General features: G+C 38.7%; 1 protein-coding gene across 9 annotated transcripts in view; it reads left to right on the top strand.

Annotated features, from left to right (window-relative positions):
- The first annotated feature begins 33 nt into the window (after positions 1-33).
- Positions 34-13,474, top strand: part of ACSBG1 (acyl-CoA synthetase bubblegum family member 1) — a 39,042-nt gene continuing 25,601 nt past the window's right edge. Inside the window, exons 1-5 of one of the 9 annotated variants that reach the window (XM_035554064.2) lie at positions 46-335; positions 3,895-3,934; positions 4,505-4,583; positions 9,612-9,764; positions 12,656-12,762. The gene's annotated coding sequence lies outside the window, so the exon portion shown is untranslated. Of the gene's footprint in view, positions 336-3,894; positions 3,935-3,988; positions 4,129-4,504; positions 4,584-9,611; positions 9,765-12,655; positions 12,763-13,474 lie in introns of those variants that run through there. The other 8 variants (XM_035554076.2, XM_050713023.1, XM_035554067.2 and 5 more) reach the window with 8 other exon arrangements.

Raw genomic sequence — 13,474 nt, 5'->3', positions numbered from 1 at the left:
GGGCCAGACCCCCTCAGCGCGGCGGCTCTTCCTGTCAGAGCTGGCAGGCTCGGTGCCCGCAGCGCGGCTTCCCGGAGTTACGGGCCCCTGCCCGGCCTCGCTGGCCCCGGGGCCTCTGCGATCGGGTCCCTAGGCCTCGGGAGGAGCCCTCGGGCCAAGGTCCCGCTGCCTGCTCTGCGTGTGGCCTGCTCCTGGTAACGGGCAGGCGTACCTGAGGGTGGGGGGCAGAGCCACAGGGAAAAATCAAAGCATTGACAAAGGGAACAGTTCAACACCACAAAGCCACCATCGATCACTGCTGTTTTCTGCAAGCGTGATTAGTAACAGCAAAGCAGGTAAATCTGTATTTTAAAATTACGATGTTGCCCTGGCAAGCAAGTAGAGAAACTTCCTAAAATGACTACAGAAAAAAAATGTAGGAGTTTTTTTTTTTTTCCAAAAAATCATTCTTAAGTGGTTTTTACCTTGAAGATAAATTAGCTGTAACATTCAAGCAGTTAATAGCTTTGCAGTAGCTGAGTGCTCCAGCAGGTCAGAGGCTTTCCAAGCACATCATGAATTCACCGAGAATTGAATTTCAAAGGTCAATTTAAAGCAAGTTGCAGAGACAGTACATCACTGCCAGGAGTAGGAAGCCCCATGTGTGTACATGTGAACCTTTGTAAGTACAGTGGGAGCTCAGAGCTTTGGTCAGTGTGCTACCAGTAACAGCTGTTGGTAAGTACCCTGCCAAAAGCTGCTCTGGTGTGGGTCTTTGCTGAAGAGCATTGGGCCTCTTTGCGTTCTTTTAATCAATTACCAGGTTATAGTTACTATCAAGCATTCATTTTCTCCATCTTTGGAGCCAGTTGGGACATATAACTCATTATTTAGTCAAAGAATTAGCAGGAAAAGTAGTAAGGGCTGGTGTTTGCGGTTCGAGTAAATGGAAGTGGTGTCAGTCCATCGTTATCGTTTGCGTTAGCATCTGCATTCCTCTATTCTGACAACTGCAGTGACTGTGGTACCTACCTGAGGGGAGCACGACACTTCTCTAGCTGTCTGATGCAAAACGCTTCCTATTTTTCAGTACTGTGTTTATTGAACAGAGTTGGAATCCTTAATAGCTGATTTAATTCCTGTAATGTCTCATAATAAATGTAGTACAGCCTCTAAGCATTCAGGCATGTTTCTCAGCAATTGCAGCTCTAGTTCCTTCATCTCCTAGGCTAGCTTGGTGATCGAGTGTGTACAGGCCTGATGCAATTTCTTTTGCTACACACCTTGCTTTCTCGAGTCTGGTTGTTCCTCACCAGCGGTTGCTTACCTGCTTCTCAGATGAACACCTGATCTCTTGCTCTCCTTTCCCTTCCTTTCTTTCCTGCTGCATGCAACACTATGAATCACCTTGTCACTTCTTACTTACCAAGTTTGTGTCTAGGTGTAAAAAAAAAAAAACAAGCAGAGAAGCTCCGTTCTCTCCAAGAAGGCAGGACTGGACTGGATTGGGAGTTGGGGAATAATTAGCTCCTATTGCCTGTTTCATTTAACCACCAGGGGACTCTGTGTTTGGTTTTAAAATAGGTATTCTCACTGTTAGCACAAAATGAGTCAAAACATTGCCTGCTATCTGACTTTTGGAACATCCATCATCTTTATAGGCTGCAAGAAGTATGCATTTTATAAAATACTCACAGAATCTCTCTGTTTTTGTTTGCTTCTCTTATCTGGCCACACCCTATGTAGTAAACTGTGCCTTCTAAACTGTGAAGCTGTTACTGGAAGCGGCGTCCCAGAGCCATGAGTAAGAGTGCAGTGTGCTGAACTGCAGCTGGGGTTTCTTTGAGCACCCTTGATTTTTTGTAAAGATGTTCCAAGAATAACCTAAAAAAAAAAAAAAGTGAATGTGGGGCTTTGGACTTGTGTTTTCAAAAGCACTGACATTTGCATAGAGAGAGCTTCAGCTGTCCCTCACAAAGGTGAAATCTGAATCATAACAAACTTCCTTGCTGCTGAGCTGGATTTTTCCAGTATGCAAACCTAAACAGCTATCATGATTTCTACAGTGCATTAGGAGAATACCTTTTAAATAACGTACTTAACCTACAGTTTTTAGTCTTTCTTAAGGTATACTTCAGAAAGTTTTAAAACAGTTTCATGTAGTGGACTTTAAGTGGTACTGGAATTCTTTCCACAGAATGAGATATTGAAAGGGTATTTTGGGCAGAAATCAGCTCTTAGGAAAGCATTTCTGTTCTTGGTGAAAAGTAAAAGACTAATATATGTAAGGAAATGGAAATGATGGCGTTTTTTTAAGATGTTAGGGCAGTTTATAGTAAGCGATTAGCATCTTCAGAGGATTTTTCAGAGCCAAGTTTTAATTAAAATGTGACAATCTGTAGTAATTAACTTCAAGTGGTAGTAATACAAAATGAGTAAGAGAGACCTGTTTCCATAGTACCATTTTAATTGGTTAAGGCTGTGCAGCTCTGAGTGGTTTGGGCCTGTATAAAATTTGAAACTGGATACACAAACACCTGTAAGTAACTGTGAGATTGCAAGTTACTTGCGGTCTAAACCCGACTTTTCCTCAGAAGGAAGCAGCAAAATTGTTTCTAGATGTGCTTGTCCCCCAACCAACAGTCGTTTGGACCTTACAGGTCACATTCTTCTCTCTGGGTGCTCAGAAACAGATGTCTCCGCGTGTGCGTTCACAGCTGGTTTTTTCTTACAATTTTCTTCCTCCATCAGTACAAACTGTAGTTGAAAGCAAATTTAAGATGCTTTGGGTATAGATGCTCCGACTCTAGCAGCTTTGCAGAAACTGGTCTGTAGTGTTTTTTTCTCTAATTGTGGAACAATGCCTTAGAAAGCAGAGTACATTCTTCAGAAAGGCAAAGTGAAATTCCTGTTGCTGTAGCATGGCCAATGAGAGAAAACATTTTTAGAGATTGCTACTGCAAATTTCTTGAAATACAAATACATGGCAGCTGGATACGTTTGGATTGCAAAGTGTTTTGTGGGTTAAACTGTATTTTTCCTGCCCAACGTCTGTGAAGTAGTCGCCTCATTTTAGCCTAGAGACCATGGAATCACAGAATGGTTTGGGTTGGAAGCGGCATTAAAGATCATCTAATTCCACCCCCATGCCATGGGGAGGGACACCTCCCACCAGCCCAGGCTGCCCCCAGCCCCATCCAGCCTGGCCTTGGTCACTGCTAGGGATGGGGCAGCCACAGCTTCTCTGGGCAGCCTGTGCCAGTCCCTCACAACCCTCACAGTAAAGAAGATGCTGATTTGAGTGCAGATAAATTCTCTTCAGTTCTGAAAGTGTAGTGAAAAACATCTAAGGATAAAAGTTGTCCTTTTTTTTTTTTTTCTTTAAATCAGAATTTCTTCATTGGAAATGAATTGGTAGAAGGTATATGCATGAGTTTAGAAAGATGTTGCTTGCCTGGGGTTTTTTCATTATGGAACCTACTCTTAACTACTGCTTGGCCCAAGCTAACTTAAATTAGTTGATCTTCCAGGAATGGTTTAATACTCATTTATTTAGTAAGAGTTATTGGAAGCATAACCAAAGTACTGTTTGGGTTTAGAGTTTTGCTTTAAACACTGAAACCTACTTAAGTTTAAGAATAACTGCTGAGTTTATTAGAATGTTTTAGCTAAATACAGAGGCCAAAATTAAATATTTAATTTTATGAGAAACTTTTTAAGAAAGAATGAACTATTGACAGAGGGTTGGTATTAGCAGAAAACCGAAAAACTGTCAGGCTGTAAGAGGACTGATTTGAAATAATGAAAAAAGATTCAAAGTGGTACCATTTTTTAAATGTCATAAAGCCTTTGAAATAGGAACTGAAAAAGTATTATAGACCTTTTGCTGGTTATGTTTTTTGTTGTTGTTTTTAGACTCAGTGCTGGAAGTCTGAAATAACAATAGGACCACCAGGTTAGCATCATGCTTCTACCAAAAACCATTGTTCTACATCAAGAAGTTTGTTACCAGTTACGAAGTCAGAAAAAAATAAAGACAATCACGTATACTTGTTCTGTTGCATGAATCAACAGCCTGCTTAAACTAACTGGGATAAACAGCAAGGAGCATCCAGAATTAGTATATTTCTCCGCTTGTTTTAAATGAATGTAAGTTTTGTAGTGAAACAAACACGCTTGCCTTACAAGGGAAGAAATGACAGAGCATGCAGCTATGGACAGCTTCATGTTGCCATGGCAGCAGTGTGAATTAAACCTGAAACATCCCATCCCAAATATGAATGGAGTGCCACGCACTCCACCCACCTGTTGGCTGATCTCTGCGCTGTGGTTAAGCTGGTTACGGGCCATGGTAACAGCACGGCTTTGTTTTGGCGTCTGTAATATTTCTGTTTGGGATCTTGTGACAGCCAAGTTTGCAGTGACAGTGTCTTAACACTAATTCCTGGAAGGTACCAATCATGATTGTAAAATGAAGGACATAAACAGCACATGAGCTTTATTCACCTCTTCATTTCCTTCATAGCTTCGTGAGCCTGTCAATGCCCAGAAAGCTTCACCTGCAGCTGGAAGAAGCAGCCTGTCCCATTGCAAGAATTCAGTCTGTGAGTTGAGTGCAATCTCATGCATGTTGCATACAGGCATCAAAGAAAACACTTACTGTGCTAACAACAGCATTGTGTAAATTGCAGCATGTAAAAATTGTTTGAAGGTCAAGATTCCTTACTGAACTCTACATAAGTTATCCTCATTTACTAGTTGTATTATTTGAAGAGTACTGAAAAATGTTGTACTAGGACTGCAAAGACAATTTCATTGTGGAACTTTTTCTTACAGCATGACATTCATAATTCTGTAGTTAAAATGTAGTTATAGAAGAGGTCTCTTCTATATATACTCTGTTTAGAAATGTTTTCTGTTTATTAAATGAAAGCACAAGTTTTGGAGCATTAACAGCCATTTTTCCTCCATGAGACTAGCTGTTCAACATCAAGATGCAAGTTATACAAGGTAATGTGATCATCTATTTGGATTCCTTCCTTTAACATAGCAAGGAAAACATTTCACATGACCAGAAGAAAAGAAAAAGTGAGACTTCTTGCACTGAGTTTCAGATTTGTGGTTTTTTTTTCTTTCTTTTTTTTCTTTGAAGTAGTTCTGGAAAGCTAGTTGCAAGCTCAGGTAAGATATCAAGGGGCTTTCTGAAAACAATCCTTGGAGCAAAGTGAGAATTATTCCAGAACGAAGGAATTAAATCAGCCCTGACAAAAAAAATATATATATGTATATCTATGAGGTAATATGTTTTTTACAGTTGAAATATCCCCTGTTCAGTGTTCAGGGATTTTCAAAGTGACTTTCTGTGAGTGGTGAAAATAGGGCACTTAAAATCCCACCGTGAAGTTTTCTTTTTTTTCCTTTCATTTCAAATTGCACTATGCACAATTAGGCATTTGGATATGGTGCAAGATACTCTGGAATAAAATATGAATCTTTCTATAAAGCGTCTGTAAAGTATACTAGTCCTACATTTTACTAATCAATGTGGCTTTGTACCAGTAAATAACATTCTTGAGCATGTTCTATGGCTCTGAGGGAAGTGGCAGGGCACAGCTTGCATCCCTCTCTCCTTTGAGAAAGGTAGCCATTAACACAGTCTTCCAGTAACTGCCCCTGGCCTACATTATCCCCTCTGTCTGTGGCAGTTGGGTAGGGAAATACCAGTTGGCTCAGACCAAAGCTGTTCCAGGGAAGATGCTCACAGTGGGTGGCTTGAGCTATTCCCTGGCTTTTATTTATTAGTAGAGAAGTAGCCTAAGTGGACAAACTGGACCTTATTACATCCTGGGAACTAATCAGTTCAGTCGTGTAGAAACTCCTACAGTATATGGTAGGCCTCGTTTGGTGAAGTCAATGAAGTGCTGGTAGCTGTGATGCTGGAGGAGGTGCTTGGCTGTTGCAGTACTGGGTTTCATTGGTATAATTGACTTGCAGGCATTTCCTAATGTAATTAATCTGTGTTTTCTTTAAGAAATTAACTTCTCTGAATGTTTCTTTTTGAAAATAGAGGTAATAAAAATCAGAATTGATTCAACTTCCATGAACTAATTTGTTAAAAATCTTGGCAAAAGAAATGATTTGCATCTTAAAGCATTGTAGACTGATTAAAATTCTTCTCATGGATAATTAAAGAAAACTGAATAAAAAAGAAAGTTTAGCAGTAAGCAGCTCACAGGCACTGCGACATTTCAAGCATGTTAAAATCAGAAAGAAACAGCTTTTGTAGCTGTAGTCTCCTCCTCTTTATTACGTGTTGTTTTTTTCTAACAAATAACCAGTTAGTGTTGGTTTCTTCTGTTGTTCAAGTGGCTTATTTATGCCCGACCTTCACAGTTCTTAGCATATTTGTCACCAGCTTTAGAGGGTTTGTCAGCATGCTTAACAGTGGAGAGACTCTTGCGAAAAAATCACAAGACAAAAATGGGTAAAGTAGTTTATGTATTTATATTAACAAACTGATTTTCCAGTTTTTCACAACTTAAATTTGTCTTCTGCTACCATGAGGATCCACGAGAACCTTACCTTCTTAATAGTGACTCAATCTGATTCAGAATAAGAAGTATCTTTTGAGGCTAAAATGAGAGAAAATCATAATGAAGATTCTAAATGGATTTACTCTCCTATGCTAACTTCTAGTTTGGCATTAATCCTAATAGTTTCATTCAGTATGAACTACGTTGCTTGTATCCTATTTGCATGTATCTAATTGTGTAGTGTTCATTTTATAGCGCAGAGGCTTTTAGTCCCAGAAATGGGCTCAGCAGAGGTTTGTGTATAGCAGTTCCAACAAGAGGTACATTGAGTTCCTGTGGCTCAGCTGCTCACAGCTTAGTAAAGACATGGAATGCTAGCTGAAAGTGCTGGTAAGCTACTAGACTCTTGTACTGCAGTAAATTGAATGATTAATAGCTTTCCAACCATGTAGTAAGATTACATACATTCTTAAATACCGGAAAATAGCAAAATTCTGATAGTCAAGAAAGGAGTGGTCATGCTCTTGAACCATCCCTTCATGTGTCTCTGATGGGTAGAGCAGCACCAAAGACTGGGAGTTCGGTACTGTTTGCTCTGCACATACTACCATTCATATTATGTACTTTGAATGGACCTTCAAAAATACCCTGCTGCAGCTATGAATGTAGAGCTCTCTTCCCTGCTAAATTTGAAGGAATAAACCTTAGGTCCTAATTTGCCTTTGTGGTTGAGCATCATCTTCCCATCAAAGGCAACTGAACTTAAATAGGTATCCCGTTTTTTTGAGCAGGGAGTGGAGAACTTGGTTTTAAAAGAGTTTATTTCAGAGTTGATGTTACATTTTTACATGAAAGACAACCCTATCGGCTGCTCTCTTCTTTTTGTCCTAGGTAGGCAACACAAAAGGGAAAAAACACTTCCCTTTTCCTGTTACTCCATTGCTGGAATCGTATTTCTTGTGAGAAAATCTCCCCATCTCTTTTTAGAATTTGTCAAAATGCCTAAGATTTTAAGAATAGATTAACAAATCTCACAGGAAATATTTTAGCTTCTTATTATAAGTTTGTCAGTATCACTGAGTACTAATTATTGATTCCCATGTACTGAACTGTCATATTAGGTAGACACTTTTCTGTTAAGTTAGATTTAATGTCACTGTTACTTAGATAAGAACTTGCATGTTACGTTGCTTGAAAGATTTGCTTGATCTTCTCAGGTAAACAGACGGCTGGGGTCCATTTTATCATAATGATTTCTTCTATTCAGGGCTTTGTAATCCCAGATAAGCACACTCAGGAGTAAACTGTGGAAAAAGGCTTTATGGAAAAGAAAAAAATTGAAGAAATCTTTGAAAGCTTTTGATAATATGTATATATTTTTTTCTTTTGGAGTAGTAAAGTATTTAATACTAGATTGACATTTTTAAATCTGCCCCAAAACCAACAGTTTGACTTGGGATTGGTGTAGCCATATGTACACGCTGATCTGCAGAAGTTACGATTCTGGTAAATTAGTAACGATGCCTCTGTTTTAGTCCAAGCATGGTTCTACTTGTGACGTGCTTAAGTAAAGAAGGTGTTCTGGGTTTCCATTATTTAAAAAAATGTTACAAGAATTTTAAAATATATAGTGGTTTTCGACCATTGCAAACGGGACGTTTAAGTGTCATGTATATTACTTCATTTCAATAAAAAATGTTTGGCATATGGTTTGTTTCTGAATTTCTATTGAAAGAATGTCAGACTAGAACTCTGAATGCTTTTGATGCGTTCAGTTTCCTTTGCTTAAATGCTTCCTTGTTTTTGAAGAAGTTGGTGCATATTTGTTGTCCTGCTAAGTGGTGGTGTCCACCTGGTGTGTTTCGAAGTTCAGCAAAGTTTCTTTTTTCATGCTGGAAGTAGGATTTCAGGTAGAGAAAACTAGACAAAGAATATAAGATTCTAGCAAAATGTGCAGAGGTAAAAAGACCTTTGGTTAGGCTGAAATTTAATCAGCATGACCTCAGAAATGAGAAAGAGAGGAAATAATGAGTTCTGCATGACCTAACTTTGCCTTAATCCCTACAGATTGCTGTACAGAGGCAGCTACTGGAAGATTTCAGGCTCAGGTGTGGGATTTTGCTGGGTAGGGTAGAACAGAGTAAAAAGGCTGATACGTTCCTTCCTATTCACCCACACAATTCTCAGCTATCTGTAGAACTAGTCTGCTTGCCAAAATAAATGGCCTGTTTTTTTTGGAGGGAATTTAGTCATACAAAAGATAAAAAGAAGTTTTATTTTTGCAAACAAAGATAGGCTTTACTAGAAGGTGTGCGTCAAATCTGGCATAGGGCAAAACAGGTCTCAGCTCTTATCTTTATCTTTACTTCTTTGTTCTTTATTAAACTTTTGTGTTGCTCTTAAAGATACCTTTGTGTGGGAAGAAGTTATATTAGTAACTTGAGAAAGATGGTTTTCTTGTGCACTCTGAGAAGAAAACTGATTATCTAATCAGCTGAGCCTTTTTGCAGGAGTAGGCACATATCTGGGCTGCCCCCTTTTTAAGTCTCATAAGGACGTGAAACTAATTAAAACCCGAATGTAACCTGTTCTTCGAGGAGAAGAGGAAATTTTAAATAGAAGAAATAAGGAAAGTAGTATAATATTGCCCTAATTCAAAAAGAGGAGTAATTGGTAAATAAGACCACTCGTAATAGACAGCAATGCCTCTATAAAGGACCATGAGGACCTCTTGTGACTCTCCTTACTTTGCTCCTTAACATAGGAACAATTTTACATGTGATACAAAATTAGGATTAAAAAAACTAATATTGTGTGCCATTACTGTCTGTTTTTCTTGATGCAGTAGAAGATGAGAAACCATTTTTAAAATGTTTTAGGAAATAACTCATAACTTCTCAGATGTAGTATTTGCTACTCAGCTGTTTGTGTTGCTCACAGAATTTGATTTATCTGATGAGCTATCAAACCTGTGGGACTATGTTATGTTGTGTCACTCAGATTCGAATCTGAGTAATTTCACTGTCTTTGTCTAGATCTCTGACAGATTTCTGATTCTAAATTTATTTTCTTGTGCTCCCTCCTACATCCTCTCCCCAGAGTTCTGTTTTAAAATATTGGAGTCAGCACTTGCAAGACGCATGGGAAATCGGGAAAGGATTACTCATGAATGGGATCCAGATGGTGATGGTTAGTGGCTGAAGTTTCTGGGCAAAATGCCAGGATTATTCAAGTTTTCAGAGGTACCCAGAGGTAATTTGGCCCATTGCTTTTCGCTGCCAAAAGAATTGCCAAGTGATTACTTAAGGATTCCATCTTAACTTAAAATGGCCAAGTGACCTGTTGAAAATGCCTAACACCCCATGAAAAGTACTTTGGAAAGTGCAGATGCAGACCCGAAACATACTGCCAAAAGCAGCTCCAATGTAGATTAAAGCTGGTGGATTATATATAGCTAGGTTGCCCCACAGAACATGTAACAAAAGCTTAGGGGGCAAAAAAAAAATCTAGTTGTTAAAACAGACAAATACTTCATAACACTGGTCTCAAAGAATGAAGCAGCCAAAGATGCACACTGATTGGAAGAAGGATTTTTATTTTTTTTTCACCTGCTTTGTTACAGTTTAAATTAAACAGCCAAACTGTAGGGATTTACAAATCATCCTCAGAAGAAGCAAGCAATGAAAGGTGAAAATGAAATTTATGAAGAGGTTCTGCCTTGGAAAAAAAATGCATGTTTTCTAGTTCAGTCACATTTGCATGTTTTTAAATAAGATTAATTTTTAATAATTGGGAAAGCTTAAGGCAACAAAAGTATGTTTGAGAAATAAATACTTGTGCAAATGGGGATTTGCACAACCTGCTCCCTAAGATAACAAAGAATGTCCCTGAGAACAAAATTTATTAATCAAAATATTTTCACTGTATGGTGACCCCATCCATGTAGTACAACATGATTCAGGAATGAGATGAGAGTTGAGCAGCTGTGCAATGGGAGAAGCTTCTGCATTAGAAATACCAGGAAAGGGAGGAAGAGATGGTGGCTTCATCTTAAATCCTGACAGCAGTAGTGGATTCTGGATGGAAGTGTAGCCCAAACTACTGATTGTTTAAACTGCAAAAAACCTGTTTGTTCAAACCTTCTTTGTGACCAGTTATGAATGTGATTTTCAGACTTAAAGTAATTTGACTTTCTGTATATATTTAAGGGGTTGTGACTAAATATCCTGAGGTCTTAAAAAAAAACTTGTACTGAGTAATGTATCAACAATATACACAGGCTTTTATCATTTGATCAACTGTTCATATTTTTGCAAGTTTATAGAAAGCTGACAAAAAAAAAAAACAGCTAATGCTCACTGCTAAAAATCTAACAATGAGAAAGCAACAGAAGTTGAGCAAGTGATAAATTATACAAAAGAATACAAAAAGAATAAGAGCTTTCTGCTTGTTTGCCACTATACATAGAGTTTAACAACTTCCCCTTAAATTTCATGATAATTTGACTGCTGCATAACAAAGTTCAGATTTCATTGGTACAGTTCTTGATCTAAGGAAGCACTCCGCAGAATTAAGGCCAAAATATGTTGAACTAGTTCCTTGTTTTGAAATATGGGAGAAAAGATTCTAACCAAATCATATAGGACAATGTGTGTATTTTGTGAGGTTTGTTAAAGTAAGAATTTATGTGAAAATATTTTTGTTCTCCATAGAAATTATCAGTTCATTATCATATTAAATGTTGACTTTATACATTCTTTTAGGTCTTATTCTTAGTATTTTCATCAGATTTTACTGAGAAAACCTTAAGGACAGGAAATGAGCTGACTGTATTTGACCTAGGATGTGAGATGTATGCAGAAATTCCAAGTACCAGGGGAAAAAAAAGTAGAGCTTGTGGAGGTGCTTCCAAAGTTTCTTGAAGTTTTAAAAAGAGAAAAAGAAATTAGTGTCACAACACACACTGTCATTAATCAGACACTCAGTATCATACTAATAACAGTTTTTCCTGATGTATAACATTAAGCACATGAGGACTGCCATTTCATAATGATCAAAGTGGGGAGATTTAGCTCATATTAAATTTCTTTGTTTCCAAGAAGAAACAGTACTGTATTCATTGGATTTGTTCAAAGACTTTTTTTTTTTTTCTTCCTAAGCTAACTGCTCTGCCAGCAAGCTCAGATTGGATGCCTTTCTTTTGCAGAATCCTCACCAACAGGAAGGGCTCGGGAGGTCTGTCAGTTACTCCAGTCACTGTTGTGCTCTTACCCTGTCAGTTGCACGTGCATTACTTCTGCTGGTTTGCAAAGACAGAACTCACTGGAGCTGTTTCAGTTTTGGAAACAAAGAATGGAATTTTTCCCTTTGTTAATCCACTACAGAGAATGTTCAGACTCTTGATTTTGGTTGTTGGTTCACCTCATATGTGAGAGGAGCTTCAGTATGATCTAGCAGCCAGTTAGTGTGGCGTAGGGCGGTAGCTGCGGGCACTTGGAGCTGCTTTGGGATCCACGCCAGGCTCTGGGCCAGCCAGCCTGAGCCTGCTGTGCCTCCGCCTCAGGGGAGGGCTGGTCTCTTAACTTCAGGCAGCTGACAGGGTCTTGTTTGATAGAATGGTACCTCACCATTAAATCCCAGCCTGTCAGGAAGTACTGTCATTCAAAAAACCCTCATGCTAATGGAGTTGCACAGGAGTATGTTCTGTTGAGTTCTGGCTGGTCAGCACTGTGTAACTTGAACTCGTTTTGTTGTAATTGGCATGCTAAAATGACTTCTACTCTCAAATCTTTTGTGTGTGCTTTGTAGAGGTTTTTATATATTACCTTTGGAATCATACACTTTGGTTAAATAAAAATTTTATATAGGAAATTCCCTTTTAAATTGGTAGTTTAATTTGGGAACATGCTGTCCCTGTACTAATAACTTTAAATGATTTATGCAGAACACCAGCCTTAACTGTTCCAGCCAAAGTCCAGATATTTAGAACATTTTGGTTTTGATAGAGCGTCGTACCAACAAACCATAATTTTGCAGTGCATTTTCTGCTTGCAGCCGTATGCCATGTGTGTTCTTATTTTCCTTTGGATATATTAGTATGTGGGTTGTAGTGTTACATCTTTCATAGTTATATCTTCTTTCAGAATACCTACAGATACACGGCCTATCTGCAGAGATTTGCTGACTCGTTTTGAGGACACCCAGGATGAGAGAGGAGACCCAAGAGAAGGGACCCGAGAAGAGCCAGCAGGTAAGCACATGAAAGGTGATCTTTGGAAATTGGAACCCCTTTTAGAATTTTTACATGTGACCTTTGTGTCTGTTTTAGCAAACTGTCAGTTTTTCAGGGCTGTGATAAGAAGAGCAACACCCCCCCCAAAAAAAAGAAAAAGAAAAGAAAGAATCAGGCAACTGAAAACTTTTCAGGAGTTTTCTGTAAACTTGCATGAATTCAGTAGCTTCCCATGATTTTTGTCTGTATTTGAAATGATTGTTAGATAAAAGTGAAAAGTAGCCTGATCCCCAGCAAAATCATCCCCATCCTGGTGTTAACTTTGGCATTACAGCCTGCTTACCAGCTATTAGCTATCGAGGATTTGCTGTACTGTAATAACTGGAGGCTGTGAAGGAATATCCGTCCTTTGGTCAGTTCTGCATTGTATTGTAGCACATGCATACTGTTGCAATTTTAAACCAAGTGCAGTGTTATATTAAAAGAGCTCTGCTACCATGCAGCTTAAGGGAGGTTTGCAGGCAGAACATACGCAGCTGCTTTGGAAGATTTGCAGCCCTGAGGGAGCTCCCCGATGCCTTGTTGAGACTGCTATCTAAATGTGCTTGTTTAAATATGGTGTTATTTGTACTAAGAGACAAATGGAGTAGTGACTACAAACGGATCTTGAAGAAATAACAGGTTTATGTAGGAATCTGATACGCAGACTTTACACGTATGAATATGCACT

This window comes from Cygnus atratus, chromosome 11 (assembly GCF_013377495.2).
Source record: "Cygnus atratus isolate AKBS03 ecotype Queensland, Australia chromosome 11, CAtr_DNAZoo_HiC_assembly, whole genome shotgun sequence".
Lineage (NCBI taxonomy): Eukaryota > Metazoa > Chordata > Aves > Anseriformes > Anatidae > Cygnus > Cygnus atratus.
Note: the sequence above shows the minus strand (reverse complement) of the source record. Positions and strands in the feature narration are given on the sequence as shown.